Consider the following 21,006-nt stretch of genomic DNA (forward strand, 5'->3'; position numbering starts at 1 on the left):
CTTGGAGTAGGGTTATTTCTGGAGCCCAGCCCAGCTGAGTATTTGTTTAAACTAACGTGTTGAATGTAACACTGCCTAGGGAATCAAATTACTTGTTTGTTTTGGTTCCATTATTGTCATTTGTTTTATTAATTATGTCAAATACTGTGCTGGTTTGGTTCTGATTCAGGGTACTTAGCAGTTCAGATGAGACTTTTTCCAAATAAGATTATCAGGGAAATGAATGGTTTGGACCAGATTTCCATGCATCTCCAAGAGCATGGTTGGATTAGTTCTATAATTCAGTTGGATTTGTTGCATAAACCCACTAAAACGTATTTGTTTGTGTTTTTAAATCTGTACCCTGCTTTTCTTCAGAGAAACCCAAAACAGTAGCAGAATAGCAGAAAAACATTAACTGGCATTCAGTACCTGTGATTTCCAGAAAGGGCTTCTTGAAAAGCAATGTGCTTTTGCCAGGCAGGCTTCCATGGAGAAGGCATTCCCTACAGTTGGAGCTACAACTGAAAAGGCCCTGCCTGTTGGCGGGCCCTTCCAAGCATCCTTTTTATTGTGCTTTCACAATGATTTGTGCTCATGATGGTACCAGGGTGCTAATATGTGATTCCACTTTCAATACTGCTTGTACCTGGAAAACCATTGGGACAGACATACTGCTTTGTTTCTATTCAGTGCATGTCTTGCACCTTCCTGCTGAAGTCCTTTAACTTTTCAGACCAATTGACTAACTGGGAGGTCTTGTGCAACATACCCGCTTCCCAACAGATTGGATGTTTTGTGATAAAGAAGATAGTGGGAAGGTGCAGTGGAAAGTGTGAGATGACAATTGCTTTGACACAACATCATCTAACCTTCCCACAAACAAATCAGGGTGAATGATCATTAAATAGCCAGCCTCCTCTAATCTCCATGCAAACAAATCAGGATGAATACTCAATAAACAAGTCATCTGAAAGCACCCTGATGCAACAATAACCACCCTGATACCATCATGAGTACAAATAATCACGAATGCCCAAGAAAAAGATGAGTGGAGGGGCAAAAAATGTATTGGGTCTGCATTGTTGAAAGAATATCATTAGCGCTTGCTCATACTACCATGACTTGCTTTCCTTGCTTTTAGATATTCTTTTCTTTTCTTCCAGCCTTCTCAAAGTCTGGAGTTAGAGGGTGCTTCCTGAGGGCATGGAGAAAGCTGTTAAGAGGATAAAGAATCTCTTCTATCTGTCCAGATGTGATAGGTCAGCAGGAAGTCTTGTTTTCATTGTGTTGCAGCTGGGCAGGCAATGCCTGTTGATGTGCCCCAGGGTCTGGCTCAGTGGATGTCTGAGGATTAAGTGTAATCGAAATTCAATATATTCTGTAGCAAGATAAGAAGGGAGACTGAATGGAAGACCTATATATATGCACACGTATATGCTGCTTTTACACACAGAGACAGGTTTTCTAAAGTGGGTAAGCTAGTCTGTGCATGGCTGTTTGCGGAAGACAATGGGCTCCTCCAGTCAACCTGTTTATTGAGCATTTATCCTGATTTGCTTGTACAGCACTTATGCAGTGGTTAGATTATGTCTGGCCTTTTTATTGTTAATGGGGTGATTGTATGACAATGAGCATTCATTCTGCATCCATGCTTATTTCCTTGCAGGCTGTTTACATACCTTCCGGTTAATCATTTGTTCATCCCATTTTTCAATGTAGTTTCCTGTCATAACCCTAAAAAGTCATTTTTTTAAAAAAAAGGGGGATTTGTTGTGCTATGATGACAGAATGTTTTAATTCACTTCAATTCTATAATCCTAAAGTTCTGATGTATGTTTGAATCCCGCCTGCAAAATCCCTCCTTAGTGCTCAAAATTTATTGTGTTTTTTGGAAACGCTATTTATAGATGGCGAAGATAGGGATGCAACTGCAAGCTCATAGCCAGTGCACAATTCCCAAGGGAGTTTCTGCATGCCCCAGAGGCCAGCAAGCTGAGAACATAGTGTTGAGTCACACTGTTCTCTTGTGCCAAGCAAAGAGGTGGGGAATCTCTTTCTAGGCTCATAAAGCCTGGCAGTTGATGGCAAATGATAAACATTTTTACAACACTCCATCAAAACCTCAAACCAAGCAGCCTATTACAGATGGCCCAACTGCATGCAGGCTCCAAGGGTGTATAAAAACTTCATTTGTGGTGCTTGATCTATGAGGATGGTTTCATACATAAAAGTTAGTTCTTAATATTGCACTCATTGAATGATGGTTGTGAAAGTGTGAATTAGCCTTTAATAGGATCCTTCCTGCCTTTGTGGTTCTGCATCAAGAAAGATCTGAATGTGGGATAGTGTGCCAGGTGTACGCACTCTAAGAAAATGTGGAGAAATCAAAATTATGTCCTTTCTATGTGTATAGTTGTGCAGCCAGAAGAGGGCAGCCAAAAGCTTTATATTCAGGATAATCTTTCCAGCCCTGTGCTCTGGACTTGTTGAATAACAGCAATTCCAGGGAGGCACTGTAACTGAGAATGGTAAAATTCTCTGCAAGCATTTTGATTTCTCAGGGGATGCTATATTACTAAGGGTGTTTGCATATGTGAGCCTTGAATTGGTTGTGCTTTAAATTAAGCTCTAGTGCAGCTACAAAACTTAGAAGCTACAGTGTGGATTCAGATTGTCTTCTAAACTCTATACTACAGTGAGAATATTTACAGATGTCTATTTCTGCTCCTATAAAAGGGAAGTATCTCATGTAAAAACAGAGGATTTTAACACAGCCTTCCAAACCTGGTACTGTGCAGATGTTTTGAACTACAAATCCCTTCAGCCCCAGCCAGTACAACTAATGATCAGGAATGATAGGAGGTGCAGTCATACAACATCTGGAAAGCACAAGGTTGGGGATGACTGACTTAGAATATTGATCAGGTTTTGGGGGGAGACCCCCTATAAACCCAAGAAATTGATGAATGTCAGAATCTAGCTAATATTTGGGGATAGGAAGGGAAAATGAAAACTGTAGAATTGTTCCAATCAAGGAATCCCTGGGTCCCAGCCTTGCCTTGAACGCAAATCTTTATGAAATGATGGCCAGACATCAAAGAAGGTTCTCAGATCTGTGCAAAACAGGGATTGCCAAAGTGAATGTGGGTGTTGTTTTGTAGGAGGCTTGGGTTTTTGGAGAGAGGTGTACTGGGAAAGAGGAGGACAAAGGCTAGAACTCCATGAGGGGCAGGAGGTCAGAACTTTCTTAGCTACTGGCTGGTGAAGGCTGCACCAAGACACCTGAGGCCACTACTGACTGCTGCTTTGGACCCAAGCTTACTGAAGCTATGAGGAGGGGCAATGAGAGACACTCTTGAGGTATAATGTTCTGCATCCTCTCAATTGCAGACTTCCAGGTGTAAATATGTATTAAGAAACCTTAATTCTTAAAGGCACTAGCCTCCACTGTGCCTCAGTCTTCTCAATGGAAACACAATCTTGGGTAAATGCCTGAAACTCCTGGAATCCTGAAACACTGCTCATGGAGATTGGGCTGGCATGTTACAATATGTTAGCACTTCATCCCTGAATGATTGCAGGATCTAGTTTGTGGAGCTTACAGGGTGGGCCACTTGTTGTTATTTTGCTGTTGCTTTTGGAGCACAATGGATCCTGGCTATTAAATTAGGAGTATGTCATAAAGAAAAATACACAGCAGTGTTTGGGATATAAAAGCAGGGCTATTTTTGAGAGATGCTTAAGAGCAGGAAACCAAAGGGCATCACAAACAGAATGCTGATCACCTGCACATGCTTCCCTACCCAAAATAAAATGCTATCTGTATAAGAAATGTATGTTGAAAAAAAGAGGGAGGAGAAAACAAAGAGAGAAATTAAGAGCTTTTCCAGATTTCTTTTTGTGCTTCATGATTATTTGTTGTCAGGATGGTGTTGGGACTGTTATATATGATCCCACATTCAATACAGTGGTACCTCGGGTTACATACACTTCAGGTTACATACACTTCAGGTTACAGACTCCGCTAACCAAGAAATAGTGCTTCAGGTTAAGAACTTTGCTTCAGGATGAGAACAGAAATTGTGCTCTGGTGGCGCGGCAGTAGCAGGAGGCCCCATTAGCTAAAGTGCTTCAGGTTAAGAACAGTTTCAGGTTAAGTACGGACCTCTGGAATGAATTAAGTACTTAACCCGAGGCTTTGTCAGTCATAATGTTTGCCAATTAGGTGGCATGTTTTGGGTATTCAAGAGGCTTTGTGTGCATTATCTTCTTATTCCTTATATACCTTGTAAGCGACTAGGCCAATATTGTCACTTCCTCTTACAGTGAACTGGGCTGATGATTAGTGTTATTTATTAAATTTATATACTGATCTTCATCCAACGATCACAGGGCAGTTTAGTGGAAGCAAAACGGGCCACAGGTATCAGCAGGTGCAAGGAACCCTGAGATTTACAGGAGTATGAAAAAAGCTTTCAGATCTAAGAAACTTGGAATGTTCAGTAAACACAGACTGTTGACTGTTGAATGGGAAAAGAAAATTGAAAATTGAAATGGGGAGTGGAATGCCCTACTTGAGCCTCTAGCTACTTAGAGACTCATGGAGGAGGACGTGGCGAACAGGAATCCTGCTTATGTTGAGGAGACTATACTACCACATTTTGTTGTAGATCCCATTTACTAGAAAGAAAGGAAGCTGCCTTATTTGGAATCAGGCTCATAAGCCACCTAGCTCAGTGTTGTCTGACTGGCAGAGGCTCTCCATGATTCCAGACAGGGAATATTCCCAGTCCTGCCTGGAGAGGCCAGGGATTGCACCTGGGAATTTCCACATGCAAAGCATATGTTCTACCACTGCACAGCGGCCCTTTCATCAGTTCTCATATTGCAGAAGATTGAGAGAACAGCTACATTGCCTAAGCCAAGACCCATAATGAGTTCACAGTTGAGGCAAGATTTGAATGAAGGTCTTGGTGGTTTGCAACTCACCTGTTAGCTTCCATATAGTGCAATTATCTGCATTCGGACATAAACTGGCATAGAAAAGCCACTGTCCTGAGATGCCTTTGACCCACATAACCTTTGGGTCAAATCCTCGTTAGTTCAACATTTTATCCTCTTGACCAGTAGCTCAGTAGCCTAAGTTGCTGCAAGCATTTCTTCTGTAAGAACTAATATTAAGGGACACAACCTGGCCTCTTGGAAGCTTATCAGCTTTAGGGCTGTGTTGCTTGACTGAGATCTTGTTATTGTCATTGACCTGTTCAGAGGGTCCCAGTGGCTGTCTGGCTGTCTCTCTCTATAGCCAGCATCTCTCCAAATTGCTGGGGAATAGGAAAGGGAGCAAACACAATCTTCCTCGCTCTTCTCTTTATCAAACCCATGTTCCCAAATGAATGAGAAACTGCCTAAAGGGCAAACCTCAGATTAGGTATTGACTATCTGCCTAAATGGTGAGCCACCTGTTTGTTATATGCTGAGTTGCACTTCTGCAGTTTAGAGCTACACCCATGGTATTATACAAGAGTGCATACATGCATGCCACAATACTCAAAGTAGTAAAAGAAAAAACTTTTAGAGTTTACAAAATGATTGCTCTTCAATTATATTACAGTAATAAAATATAATCAGCATCTATTATATGTGTTTGCAATGGGAAATATAGTTTTGCAATAACGTGAGGATGAAGGCTGAAAAAGGCTTTCCTTAGTGGTGATTTATGGATTCATGACCAGCAATATTTGTGATCACTGGGGGTCTGCAGCTTAATCCAGATAGTATTGGGTGCTAACATTGCTTGGATAGCTGGCCAACCTGGAAAGGCTGAAAAAGGCTTTCCTTAGTGGTGATTTAGAGATACATGACCAGCAATATTTGTGATCATTGGGCGTCTGCAGCTTAATCCAGACAGTATTGGGTGCTAACATTGCTTGGATAGCTGGCCAACCTGGAAAGGCTGAAAAAGGCTTTCCTTAGTGGTGATTTATGGATTCATGACCAGCAATATTTGTGATCACTGGGGGTCTGCAGCTTAATCCAGATAGTATTGGGTGCTAACATTGCTTGGATAGATGGCCAACCTAGAAACAGGCATTCAGCCTCTTCTGGAAGTGTGCACACTCCTCCTTAGAAGCAAGTTTGTAATTTGGAAAGAATCCATGATTTGGCCCTACCACTAAATAAACAGGAAGAGTCTATGGTCAGGACAGCTTTTGCACAAGTTTGGTTGGTGTGCCATACTGTGGCTTTTTCAGGTGGTTTGCCTTACTTCCAAATTAGGCAACACCTCTACTCACGTGGACCTTCCTGCAGCCCTTTTTGAAAAGCCATTTTATTACAACAAGTCTAATTTCAGTGTATCTTGGGATAAGTAAAATACCCCACAGCTATCCATATGATAGTAGAAAGGGAAACCCTTTCCTGGATCAGTTTTTGTTTGAAAACTCCTACTGAACATTTAGGTAAAAAAGGTAAAAAAAAGAACCGCATACAGGAATCAATGGGGAATTTCTTGGGATTTTTTTTTTTTAAATTCAGAAACAAAGCTTTCTGTGGGCACTTCAATTGGCTTCCCTGGATCACTTTTACATTGGGTATTGTCAGGGGACTGCCATCGGAACAGGGGAGGGAGGCAGGGGGACGTTTGGGATACAGAGAGCCTCCGAGAGAGGGAAGGGGCCAGCCAAGTGGGATGGGGTTCGAGGATGCTGCTGAGAGCCCCAGGACCTCACCTAGCCTGGCTGGCCAGGAGAGACGCACTCCACTTCCGTTGCCCAGCTTGCGCAGAGGAGTGAATCGCAAGGAGGGGAGGCGGAGGCTTGGGGTGTCTAAGTTCTTATGTTGGGGGGAAAGCCGAAAGGGGCCACTCCCGGATTCTGCAAGTGACTAAGATGGACATGAACTTTGCGTATCTGCACTGTAAATAGTTTGCACAATAAAACCTGTAAAAGACAGGTCAGAGTCCTGCCTGGTTACTCAGGAGCAACCACCTCACAGCATCTGACAGATAGAATAATTCAACCAACCAACTCCACATACATGGATTGAATTTAATTTTGGGGGATATTTTTTTCTCCCAGTATCTCAGAGTGGGGGGAGGGGCGAAGAATTCTCTAAAATTGATAAGCGGCTGAAATTTTGAGATATGCAGGTGACCATGTCTCTTGTTATCTTGATAGTCATTCCTTTGCTTATTTTATTCTTGTTTGTTTTATTCAGTAATTTTTATTCCATCAAAGTTGTGAACTGCCTTGGGGCTTCTATTAATAGAGCTGAAGGACATGATAGGCATATTTTGTGGAACAAAAATAAGCAAAACAGTAGGGTCTTGCTTTCCCCCAAGAAATTTAAATTTTAAAGGATGAATGGCACATGAAATGGACAGATACTCCCCTTATATTTTAGTTAGAAGTAGCCACAGAGGCTCCAAATTGGTTCTGAGCAGCAGTGCTGGGCCCATGCAGATTTCCTGATAATAATTGCCTCCCTAAGCAGTGGTATGGCTAGGTAATTTTAGACCCAGGACTTAATGGTTTTATCCAGCAATGAAGAGGTGGGCTTTGTATGACTGTGTGACTGTTACTTAGTTGTGAGCATAATTAATATTTCTCTTCTTCCTGCCACCTTCCGTTCTGTATTCCTGAGCAACAAACAACAAAATACTAACCCTGGTTTTTAAAAAAAGAAAAACTCAGAGCATGTACATGTTAACACCACAGGAATAAAATTGTGTGAGTTTTTGCTACCCTGATGCTAAACTAGGGGGGGAAAGCAGCATTTTCTTGCAGAAAAGGATAATACATGTTAAAGTAAAAAATAACAGCACAATGTGAGCATCTGTGACCACATACTGTACACTTCCCAGCCACTCCTTTGCCTGTAACATGCTTTTAAAAATGAGGAAGGATGCCTGCCCATTTATCTTCTGCCCAATGAATATTCATCTTCATTGGATGACCCTGAGTTTTAGTATTATGAAAGGGATAAAAACTTTTCTTCCATCTATTGTCTCCATGCCATGCATATCATGTAACCTCTTACTACTCACACTTTTTTCTAAACCAAAAGCCTCAAATGCTGTAAACTTTTTCTTAGGGGAGTTAATCTATACCTTTGATCATTTTGGCTGCTCTTTTCTGAACTGTTTTTTCAACTCTGCTATATCCTTAAAATTGTGTCAGTCAAAAAGTAATAGCAGATGCTTTGGGGAGGGGGGATTCATTAGGGACCACAGTGTGCAGGGCAGGGGAGGTTTCACCCTTTTCTCTCCAGCTGTGGTCCTGACAAAAAATGCCTTTCCACACCTGCTATTAGCTTTGGAAGGAAAGACTCTGTTGGCACCAATTCAGGCTTCGTCTCCAAGGCCTAAAAGATGGTGTGGTGTGGATGGAGTGATTTTAATTGGGAATTTGTCGCTCTCTTTATTTCTGCAATCATCCCCACTCCAATTTTGTTTTCATCAGACACAGAATTACTGGACAATATATTTCTCTTCTGTCCAAGAAAGAGCCTGGATCCTTATCTCCTCTCTCCCAGCAACTCCCATTGCACCCTGCCTGCTGCTGCTGCCAAATCGCCTCTTGCTCTCTGGAATGCTACAGATCTGTTTTTGTGTCTCCCGATGGCTTTCCCATGTGCTCTGTTTTGCCATCTGTTTTGCCCATCAGGCTTTAACGCCACGATAACCTCACGCTGTGCACTGTGAAGCTCGGAGACTGAGTTGTCTTTGGGGAGACTTCCTCTCCATGAGAGGCCTGCTTCACAGAATTAAGTGCTAACAAAGCCCTGACTGTCCGTACAGCAGGTAATCCTCTAGAAAAAAGCAGATCTATCTATTCTTTTTTTAAAAATAAATAAATCATTCCAACTGCAGCATTTAAAAGAACCGAATGTGCTGTTTTTTAGAAAACAAAAGGCAGATCCCCTGTTGAGAAAGAGAGTGACTGAGTGTCTTGTCCGTTGTTATAATTGAGAATAGGGAAGAAAATAACTTTCAGATAAAAAGTTTGGATGGACTTTTTTTTTTAAGGGTCAGAACTAGTTCTGCTTTCTGTCCAAAGTGGAATTACATAAAGCTTTTGAATGTGCTAAGATAGTGGTGGGGATCTAGTAGCTCAGGGGACAAATTCAGGCTATAGTCGGCTAGGCTAAAGCACTGGCAGTGCAATCCTGTGTAAGTTGTTGTTGTTGTTTAGTCGTTTAGTCATGGTCGACTCTTTGTGGACCAGAGCACACCAGGCACTCCTGTCTTCCACTGCCTCCCGAAGTTTGGTCAAACTCATGTTGGTAGCTTTGAGAACACTGTCCAACCATCTCATCCTCTGTCGTCCCCTTCTCCTTGTGCCCTCCATCTTTCCCAACATCAGGGTCTTTTCCAGGGAGTTGTCTGTTCTCAGGAGGTGGCCAAAGTATTGGAGCCTCAGCTTCACGATCTGTCCTTCCAGTGAGCACTGAGGGCTGATTTCCTTAAGAATGGAGAGGTTTGATCTTCTTGCAGTCCATGGGACTCTCAAGAGTCTCCTCCAGCACCATAATTCAAAAGCATCAATTATTTGGCGATCAGCCTTCTTTATGGTCCAGCTCTCACTTCCGTACATCACTACTGGGAAAACCATAGCTTTAACTATACAGACCTTTGTTGGCAAGGTGATGTCTCTGCTTTTTAAGATGTTGTCTAGGTTTGTCATTGCTTTTCTCCCAAGAAGCAGGCATCTTTTAATTTCGTGACTGCTGTCACCATCTGCAGTGTGTAAGTAAGTAGCTGCAAATGTGCCTTTTTTGAACTGCACAGGGTACGACACTAGTGGTGCAGCAATAAAACTGCTAGCACATTTGCCGAATTTCAAATTGGATGGGGGACCATGTGTTGAGATTCCTGCATTGCAGGGGATTGGACTAGATGACCCTCAGGGTCCCTTCCAACTCTACAGTTCTATGATTCTAACATTTGTTTATTTTCTGTATGCATTTTTGTGTGTGTTCCTGCAAGATGCATAATCCCAAATTTGATAGAAAAGATACAATATTAAAGGTGGCCTTTTCTTTTAACAAGGAATTTGTTGTTGTTAAATAGCAGTTTAAGAGTAAAAGTTCTTCAAAATTCACAGAGACATATATTTTTTGTGATGTTCATTTACAGAATGTAGTGAAGGGTCACTGAGCAGTTTTTTAAAACATAGTACATTTTGGTGCTTAAAGAATTGTTAATTGGTGGACAGCCATGGGACCTGAAGCTTGTTGTAGTATTTAAGGGTGTTTCCAGGCTGAAGCTTAATATTGCATGTGGGTCGTTCAGATACTATAAATGGGTCAATGTCAGTGAGGTCCCCCCACCCCAATTTATTGGATTTTCTGCAGAAAGGATGAATTTGGATTAAATAGGGAGGTGGAGGGAGACATGCTGGCAGTTTGATGCCAACGTGTGGGAATGTTCAGGGATGCAGGAGAGGTTATATTGTTTGATTACAGTGGTACCTCGGGTTACATACGCTTCAGGTTACTTTCACTTCAGGTTACACACTCCGCTAACCCAGAAATAGTGCTTCAGGTTAAGAACTTTGCTTCAGGATAAGAACAGAAATCGGGCTCCGGCGGCGCGGTGGCAGCAGGAGGCCCCATTAGCTAAAGTGGTGCTTCAGGTTAAGAACAGTTTCAGGTTAAGAACAGACCTCCGGAACAAATTAAGTACTTAACCCGAGGTACCACTGTATATCCTTTCCAACTTGTGTTAACAAGTTCTACAATTTAGCAGAGTAACATTCCCCTTTTTAAACTTACATCAGATGCGTTTGCTTAGGCTCGCTAAAGCCTCTATAATACGTTTTAAAGGTAATTCCCCATTTAGTCTCTCATAAAAAGATAAGACACGACACAGTCTTCTGTAAAAGTATAAAAAGAGTTTACTCACACATTCTGTTCACAATTGGATCCCAGAAGGCAGACTTAGCTTAGAAAAGTTATATACACCTGGAATCTATCCCATAAAGAGACAGTCCCTTTGTCCTCTCTTGGCTGCATCTTAGGCTGAGCAGATGTTGCTCCTTCAACGAATGTAGTCAGAGAGAAAGATGGTGGCCAATCCTATGCTTTTGTTACCTGCACAGGTGAGGCCACGCCCACCTCTAATCTGTCCCAGAGGAAGTCTGTCCCAGCCCTAGGAGAAACAGGAAGTTCTGACTGGCTGGTCCAGACATCCCCTTTTATGTCCACTCTAGGGATGTTGTACTTGACTGCTCTTGTGTTTCACATCCCACACAATGACATCCTGTTGACACTGCAACAACAACAACAACAACAACAACAACAACAACCCTTGCTTGTATGAGGAGCACCAATCCCAGAATAAACACTAATCTGGAAGCCGCCTTAGGTTCCAAGATACCATCAGGTTATGATTGTTTTGATAATCAAAGAGCAGGATGAGAAATTCCTAGTGATTAGTAGAACCTTTAAACTAGGGATACATCCTTGACCATCAGCGCAGCTAGCGTTCCAGCCCTTAGGTCATAAAAGGAGTCAAAAGCTCCACTTCTGTTGAAGGTAGAAGGGAAGAGAGCAGCATAATTTATAGTTCATCTGACAAGAGTTGTAGCCAAGAGAGAGGGAGAGAATCATTCTGGAATAGCTGGAATTCTCCAGCCACTATGACTCCAAAGGATAAGCCTTGTGGAATGTGTGCATGTGTGTGCTTTGTGGGGTAAACTTTTTGATCTATGGTGGCACGCTTCCCAAACCAAAACACAGGGAAGTAGTGAAAATTCTTAGAGCAGGGGTGGGAAACCTGTTGCCTCCCTGTCTTTGCTAGAGTCCAACTCCCACCATCTCTTATCATTAGCCATTCTGCCTGGGGTTATTGCGAGTTCTAGTCCAGCAACAATCGGGGGTGCTACATTGGAAATCTCTGGGATAGGAGGAGCCACACATAATATAGTATTTCAAATAGTCTGCTGGCATTGTAAATGGATTTATTGCTGCTGAGCAATGCTGTCTGATGTGGTATAGTCACTCTTTTACATTCCCGCTAAGTCAGTGGCCTTGTGGGAAATGAAAAGTGTGGTTAGATTGAGCCATTTGGTGCTGCTTGGAATGATGGTCCAGAAATTTGTTTTAATGTGGACCTCAGGATAGGTATTAGCAATGGTGCTGCCCAAGCTCTGGAGCCCTGGCAGCTGTCCAAGGATGCCAAGGGTTGACACCTGCCCTGTCTACTCCCCATTAGTACCAATGTGACCCCACCAATGACCAGACCATACTAAAACCTACAGAAAAACTTGGATAACACAAGTGCATGATTTGCATTTGTATAACTTGGTTGATAGAGAATGAAACTTGAGATTCAACCAGGTGACTGTAATGTCCACTCAGGCCAGAAAATTCGATACTTCTGCAGAATACCAAATTTTCACAGACAGTTCCTGCCTTGTAGCAGTGCTTTGATGCAGGCTTATTTAATTGTCCAGCTAAGGAACCAAGCTTACAGTGAAATCTCAGCAGATACAGAGCCTTTTGTGACACTCAGCACATAACAGACTCGTGTGTGTGTGTGTGTGTGTGTGTGTCCAAGGTGAAATCGATTCAGCTGAGAAGACAGAGCAAAACACTCTTCACTCTTCTTTCTCCAACCCCTCCCCTCCCCTCTCTGTTTTTTCTGGGCTGAGAACCAGCTGTTTCTTGTAGTTCAGGAGATGCTGGCTGACAGATTATGTATTCTGTGTTGTCTCCTCAGAGATGGTAAAGCGGGGGGGGGGGGGAGGATAGGAAAGGAATAACTGTAGAGCTAAGCAATTTCATGTCCCTCTTGCTTAGAAGGCTTTGTAAAGCAGGACATTTATAGGAAACACAATAGTAATAACTGGCTATATGCTTAGGCTGCATACACACGATACATTTAAAGCAAATGTACCTCACAGAGCTGTAATTCCCAGCATCCCTAACAACAGGCTTCCTCAACCTTGGCCCTCCAGATGTTTTTGGGCTACAACTCCCATGATCCCTAGCTAGCAGGACCAGTGGTCAGGGATGATGGGAATTGTAGTCTCAAAACATCTGAAGGGCTGAGGTTGAGGAAGCCTGCCTAACAAACTATGGTTCCAGGATTCTTTGGGAGGAAATAATGTGCTGTGATAGGCAAAAGCTTGGGGTGGGGGCCAGCATAACCGTGTTGGTTTTTTTTATATGAAAAAATCAGAAAGCAATCCATTAATCTGGCAAGAGATTAAAGTTTCGTGTACAAGATAGCATGCTTGTTAATGGGGCTCCCTCAAAATTCCTTATCCAAATTCTAAAGAGCAGTTCTTTGGATGGGATTCACTATGTTCAGGTAGGAGTCAGTCACATGCCGGCAAATTCAGTTTGTGCAATAATGGTTGATTGAGAGCAAGACACCTGCTTTTTCAAAAGGTCAGACATTTTATTATAAGAAATGTGACAGAGAAATGCACTGGAAAGTGTGGGGTGACACATTATTATTATTATTATTTATTTGTACCCCGCCCATCTGGCTGGGTTTCCCCAGCCACTCTGGGCTTCCACAAAGGGCTTCCACAAAGACAAAAAATACACTAAGATGTCACACATTAAAAACGTCCCTGAACAGGGCTGCCTTAAAATGTCTTCTGAATGTCAGGCAGTTGTTTATCTCTTTGACATCTGATGGGAGAGCGTTCCACAGGGCAGGTGCCACTACAAAGAAGGCTCTCTGCCTGGTTCCCTGTAGCTTTGCTTCTCACAATGATGGAACCGCCAGAAGGCCCTCGGCGCTGGACCTCAGCGTCCGGGCAGAATGATGGGGGTGGAGACGCTCTGTCAGGTATACTGGGCCGAGGCCGTTTAGCGCTTTAAAGGTCAACACCAACACTTTAAACATCACTTTCACTGATGTAGTATCATCTAACCTCCCTGCAAACAATTTGTTAAATGTTAGTTAATTTTCTAAACACTTCTATTGTTTTCTGTTAAGTTAACAGACAAAAGATTAAATGTTGCGACCTCCCAAATAATGAGTGATATCCAATGTTATATTCAATGCAGACCCATCTACTTCAGTGGATCTTCTTTGAGCATGACTGAGGGCTGATCCACAATTCTGCTTGTCCCATGGCTAGAAAGCATGCCTGCTTTCTAGACATGGGTCCAAGCGGATATCCCCTTGCCCTGTTGCTTTCCCAGTGAAAACCTGCTCTTCTGTGCTATATCAGAGCAAAACATAAATCTGGCGAAAACCTGAATTTCTGTTTGCTCTAGTTGAGCACTAACGAGTGGTTATCCCCTGGAAAAAGCAGCAGGACAAGAGGAAGTGTGGATAAACCCTTACTTGGATATCACCCAATAATAAGTAGGTAGATCACCTTCCCTTGTTTAAAAATAACTAGTTAGGCTGGGCCCACCTGCTTTCTAGCTCACCAAAATGCCGGGATAGAATAGGTAACAAACTGGGAAAAAAAAGTAATTAGACAATATTGAGTATAAGGCAGCTTCCTCTGGTTAAATCAGCTTTGGCTCCACAGTTATGTATATAGTATGTGAAATTGGGGAATGGAGGGTTTAGAAGACCTTAGAGAATAATAGAACATGATTCTCGGAGAGAGAAAGTGCCTTGAGATGTTTTAAGGCAGAGACTGGAAGGAGAATATATTAGCTGCAATATTTTACAAGAAGAGTCTGGTTCAATAATAGAAAGCTGATTTTATTTTATTTTTAAAGCAGAGTGAGGCTGCCGGGCTTCTCCTATGCTGGGACTTTGCCCTTCAGTCTATGACTGTGTCAGCAGGAAAAACAAACAAGCAAACACCCCAGCTGGAGTTCAGAGGACTGGTCTTCTATGCTTATACTTTTGTGTAATTGATCTTGGAGCCTCATAATTCTGAAAGTGGAAATGTGTGTGGACATTTAGGAAACTTGCAAAAGCTGAGGTGCAGAGTGTTTTAAAACTGTCAAAGCCAGAAACTTGCTCCAATAGGTTGCTTTATTGTGAGTGGGTAGACAGGATAGAGGCAATGGAGCCAGAAGTATTGCCAGAGAGACCTCCTTAATAGTCCTGACAACGACCATACCTTCCTTTTGTTATGCTATAGTTCAGCTTAATGTGTCTCTGGAACCTGACTTGTGGCTCAGCTTTCCTGGACAAACCACTGGATTCTTTATGCTCCACTTTGGTCAATAAGATATTCCAGCTGGGGTTCTTTTGGGTGACCCCCATGCCCCTGAGATTTACTAGGGACTGAGCCTTTAGTGTGGTAGGCCCTACTCTGTGGAACCGCTTGCCAATAGAAGTCAAGCATGAGTTGTCTCTGCAGTTTTTTTTTAAATAAACTACTGTTCTGACATACCTTTAGAGTAGGACCCCCCAAACAGTTGTGCTTCTTAGGTTGTACCCCACCTTGTCTGGTGCGATTTATAAATAATTAAATGAGTGAGTGAATGAATGAATGAAAAGGTTCTCATGTCAGGACCCTTGTCTTTGAGCTTGTGTCTTGTTTCAGGTGAAACTGAACCACGCAGTTCCCAAAGTCTGCTCACAGGATCAATATTTTTTTTAAAAAAACAAGGTCTTGTAGTAGTCCAAAGTCAAAACACATGGCAGTGTGAGAGGCAAGGCCCTGAAGCAGTCCAGGGTCAAAACATGGAGGTGGTGGTGAACGCATGGTCCAGTTAAGAACTAGGTCACAAGGAAAGTCAATGAGCTACTGCATGGATACTGTTCCAGCACTCTATGTCAATAATTGAAGGAATTTCACTCTGATCCTTCAGTACCCCACCCAGAGCAAAGCTGCACACTCTGGTTGCTCTCAGCCTCCATTTTTGATTCTGTACAAGTACCCCCTGTGCCTTTTGGTTAGGGTGCCATGACTTCTGAAGGCCCTTCATCCTCCTGCTTGGCCCCACTGAAATGGCCTGCTCCTCTGTAGCACTTGCTTTGGGAAGCTCCAAGTCCTCCCCCAAAGAGCAGGGACATGACAGCTTGTGTTAGCCTGCTGACTCCAGAGGGTCTAAACTGGCCCAAAGCTCCAGAAACCACCATAATTTCCCTGCCAATCCTAGAGAATGTGTAATGGGCATAGTGCCACCCCAGCAGCTGTGCAAAATGGTAATAGCTGCTGACCCAGGAGCCAAATGAGAGAGAGGGTGAGCTGTTGTATATTTGCTGCTGCACTTTCCTCAGCAGTTCATGGCCCTCAGATGATTGTCCTCTTCTTCTCCTAGTCCCTCGCAGCATACTGACACCAATAGCATATGGAAGAGAGATAGGAAGAGGGGTGGTGGCGGCGGCTGATGCTCATTTGCATGTGCTAATTCACTTAAATGTATGCAAATATAAAACCAAATAGGCTATTTTGAAAGTGGTCACGTGCTCGTTCAAGGAAGTTCCTTTGAGGAAGGGCTGTAGCTCTATAGTCTTCTCTATGGTCTTCTTTGAATGCAGGAGGTCCCAAATTCAATCCTTAGCATCTCAAGGTAGGGCTGGGAGAGAATTCTAAGAAATCCTGGACAGCAGCTGCCTGTCATTGTAGACATTACTGATGTAAAATTATTTCTCATTTTAGTTTTTGCTTATAGCATGGGTGGTCTCATCTTAAGACGAGGCATTTGTCCTTCAGTTTCACATAGGAAAGAATGCAAACAAGATGTTGCATCTTCCAAGATTTTGCCTGCTGTAATATTTGCATTTTGTTGTCTAGCAATAAAAAGGTTGCTTCTTTCCATCAGAGCTACTGTCCAAAAACATGCCGATTTAATAGATTGATTATAGATTAAATTGTGTATTATTAATTGACCAAGATTATTATTATTAAGTGACTGATAGCCGTTATTGTCATAACCAATGTTTCGTCAGTTCAGTTCCAGGCTCTGCAAAGGGAACATTAATGGAACACAGAGGTGTGGTACTTTTGAGGAAAGAATTGATGTGGGTTTTATTTATTCTCCTGCACTCTACCCCTGTTTTTTTTGTGCATTTTCTGTCTGACAGCAGCGCAAGCAGCAGCTACAAAGTTCAGCACAAACTTTCCATCAGAACCTTCTGCCAAACACCACATGGGGTAGCCTACACACCTGCCATAAGACACCATGCCAACAAGACCCAGGTGATCTTTCCATGGTGAGTGGGGTATATTTTTACAGCTCTCAACATTTTAAAAAGCTGGGCTGGTTATAAGCTCCTTCACCACACTCCTTTAAGAAAAGTGGTTGTATTTCAAATGCCAAAATTCCCTGCAACAAGGTGACTTCCTTCTGGATGTATTGAACCAGGCACCTGGTTTCATATGGCAGATAGCTTGAGTGTGGGCAGTGCCAAAGGGTGTTGGGGGAGAGGTCTGAGTAGGGGAATTCCAGGGCCACTCAAGCTAGGAAACTGTGGCATATTACATAAAATTGGAAATGGGTTGCTAGGATTGCTGGCTCAAGACATGTTCCCATCCCAAACAGCTTCATTATATAACTGAAGAGATGAAGCCCTTCAAGGACAGAGAATGGTGGTGTGCAAACTCCTGGACTGCACCTATATATGCTCAATCCAAGAGCTGTATCTCCAAAATCATTTGAGGTGCACATTTTGGACTACACACTTCACCTTTGGCATTCCTGAAAATACTAACAGTCAAGTGACTGCACTGTTTACCAAGGTAAACATACCAGGAATTTCATCTGCAATGGTTGGCTTTGGTGAGGAAGATTTTGCTCACTCCCAACTCTAGATCATTTATGAACACATTTAAAAAGCACAGGTCCCAATACTGATTCTTGGGAGACTTCATTTTATTGATCCTTCCATTGAGAGAACTGTCTACCACCTCTAGTACATCCTTACCTCTGTTTCGTATAGAGAATGCATCCAGTGATAATAGTGTGCCCCACTCTCTCTCTACATTCCACCAGGTTTGCATGCATTGTGCCCACTGTATCTATGCTTCTTTAAGACCAAGTACTTCAGCTTGTCCATCTTGGCTTGCTGAAAAACTCTCTTCAGACTGGCAAACAAATTGTAAAAACTTTCTTATGCAGCTAATTGGTCAATTATTGAGTTCCCATTAAGGAACAGTTCCTATTCTGCATACTGTAAGGCTGAATTGTGAAGTTGGTTCTCTTGAACTCTTCTTGACTGGTGCTCTATTAAGAAGTTGTGTAAGAATTGAGGTCAGGCCTGTAATATTAATTCAACTTTCTAAGCATTTAAGCTTTAGACTCATTAGCAAGAAAGCACCTGTTTGGGGATGGGGTTGGTATAAACCAGAGCTGTTGCTTTTGCTCATTTTGCAAACATGAAAGTAATGTTTTCACAGTTCAACATGAAAAACACATCTGCCCTCAAATATTTCCCTCTCAGAAGTTTTCTATTTTTCTTGTCTTTTCTTTAAAGGTTCCCTAATTTTGACAGATTGCAGATGGCTTCTTTAGGGCAGGGCTATAACAGAAATAGACTCAGGCACACTGGAAATGGCATCAATCAGTCATGGGGATGGATTTTTCCAAAATGCTTTTCAGCCTAAAGCATATAAAGCTGTTATATGTAGCCAGTGAAATATGTGTGCAGTTCTGCATCAATTTGTCCATCTTTAGTGCAGTGCAAAATTTACCAATGCCATTCTTAACCTTTTCTACTGGCATACAGCAACTGATTACTTTGATCTGTGTTTGTCCTTTTTGCAGACAAAGGGCTCCTCCCACCCATCTGTTTTTTGAACATGCATCCTGATTTGCTTGCACAAAGCTTATGTAGAGGTTAGACTATGACTATGTCTGGTCTTTACTGAGCATTTGTTTGTGGGGACGTTATATGACAGTGATCATTCATTCTGCATGCAACCTGATTTCCGTGAAGGGTATTTCTGTCTTTCCATTAATCAGTTTTTCATCCCACACTTTTCAGTGCACTTTCCTGTCACTTTTCTAACCACAGGGTCTGTTTGTTGTGCTATGGTGACAGAGTGCTTTAATCCACTTTAAATGCACAATCCTAAAGTTCTGATATGCACTTGATAATACCTCATAAGATACTGTGGAACTGACCTTAAGGTGGAACAAAGGAACTTGGGAGACTGCAAGGTGAAATTGCTGAGGTTAAGTGCTCTCACTTGAACTAAATCAGGACAAATGAATGTTCATCACACTATATGTGTTAATTAGCTTATCGATCCTAGGATGTCTGTGTTAACAGCAGTTTTTTTGTAAATGGCCATTGATAATAACAAAATTATCAACATCTGTACTTTTCTACTTTTCATTTCCTTCTAAACTGTTGAAAATCCCCACCCACACATCCAACCATGAGTGATATTCAGTGCTAATCCTACTCAGAGTAGACTCATTGAAGTTGATGGACGTTACTTACTAAGATTTTTTAATTTCAGTGGGTCTATTCTGAGTGTGCCTTAGTTGACTAATACTGTGTGCGTGACACACACTCGCAACTCAAGATAATTTTGTGCATCTGATGGAGTTGACTGTAAGCTTTACTACTACAAATGTGATTTTAAGTGACAGAAGAGTCTTTGTTGTCTTTGCTGCAAAAAAACATAGGGGTGTCCACAAGATGCAATAGGCACCTTTATTTACATTTCATTGATTACCTCTCAGATTACTTAAAAAGCCTGACAGCTGATTGATTAAAAAAAAAAAATCTTTAAAAGGTTGATGGCTCTAGCTTTAAGATCTTCCTGTTTGGGCTGGTTTCAGTTTTTTAAGCCTTTAACTGGGAGTTATTTCTTTTGGGCATGTGCTTTATTTAGTTTGATTTTTCATTGGATACTTTATTGTGTGTGTTGTTTTAATCTTCCAGCCTGCTTACCTAAGGAAGGGGGTTAGAAATCATAACAATTAAGGCTACAGTCATCAACTTACCCGGAGGAGTAAATCCTATTAAACTTGATGGTATTATTACACGTCACCCTCAATCTCCACAGCAGTGCGAGTTCCATGTGTGCTTTACCCAGGGTCTGTGTTTCCTTTTAAAATGAGGCACAGTGGAGACTGTGGTGTCTTTATGGTGTATGGTTTACTTACACATATATACAACCTGAGCCTATGCTGGAGGGATTCACAGCATTACACTCCAAGAGACAGCGGCATAGCAACCCTGGCTGGCACCTGGGGCGGACCAAAGTTGTGGAGCTGTAGAGCTTTTGAGGGGAAATCAAAGTTGTTGAGCTGCCAGTTTCAGGGACAGGAAGTGGCTCTGCCTCCCTGCAGCACCCAAAATGCCCAGCAGCGTTCCTAGGTCACATCACTGCCACTGCAATCCTAAATTCAACTCCTCTTCTTCCAACTCTAGTTCAAAGTCTCTTTTCATTCTAATTAATTCTAAGTTGAGGGAGAGGCCTCTCCCATTTGTCCTTTGACAGAGTTCCAATCCCTTATTCCTTCTAATGGCTTACTTTTTGTGGGCTATTACCAGCCATGCTCCTGGCTTGTATTTTAACATGCTAAATCCAGTGTCTGGCACTGAGGAATTAGAAGGGGGTTCCAGGCACCCAACAAACTCATAATAGTATTTTTCTTGAAGAAACAGGTATCAGAGTAGGTTGCATATCAATGAACTTTCAAAGGGATTTTGTCTGATATGTTAGTTGTGACACTCTTCATGGCAAGTAAGCAGGTCAGAGAATTCCATCAGAAACAGAAACAGGAGCAGAAATTGCTGCAACTCACATGTTCATTAGATGATAGGAATGGAAGTCATGCAAGCAAATGTGAGTGGTACTCAGTATAGTTTTTATAGTCCACAGAGATTAAGTAACTAATTACATTGTTTTCTTTATTGTTTTGACATCTCACCTTCACTGAAATGCATTTAAATTAATTGCATAATTAATTATATAAATCTCAGCCGTACCAGATAGTGAAATGAACAATGTAGGTTTTAGCAGAAACTGAACTGCAGCAGAATTGAAACAGCACTGACTCCAGTTAACATAGGGCAGGATGAAACCACTACCTTCTTACATCCCATATGATCACTGAATGTGTGTCTTGGGAACCAAGCTGCAAATATGGGAGAAGTCTCAAGCAAAAGGATGGGGAACAGTGTGA

General features: G+C 42.2%; 1 protein-coding gene across 1 annotated transcript in view; it reads left to right on the forward strand.

Moving 5' to 3' along the window:
• GSE1 (Gse1 coiled-coil protein) overlaps window positions 1-21,006 on the forward strand; it is a 443,486-nt gene that overhangs the window by 15,017 nt on the left and 407,463 nt on the right. The window lies entirely within an intron of this gene.

The sequence above is a fragment of the Podarcis bocagei genome, assembly GCF_964188305.1.
Source record: "Podarcis bocagei genome assembly, chromosome: 7".
In the NCBI taxonomy this organism is placed as follows: Eukaryota; Metazoa; Chordata; class Lepidosauria; order Squamata; family Lacertidae; genus Podarcis; species Podarcis bocagei.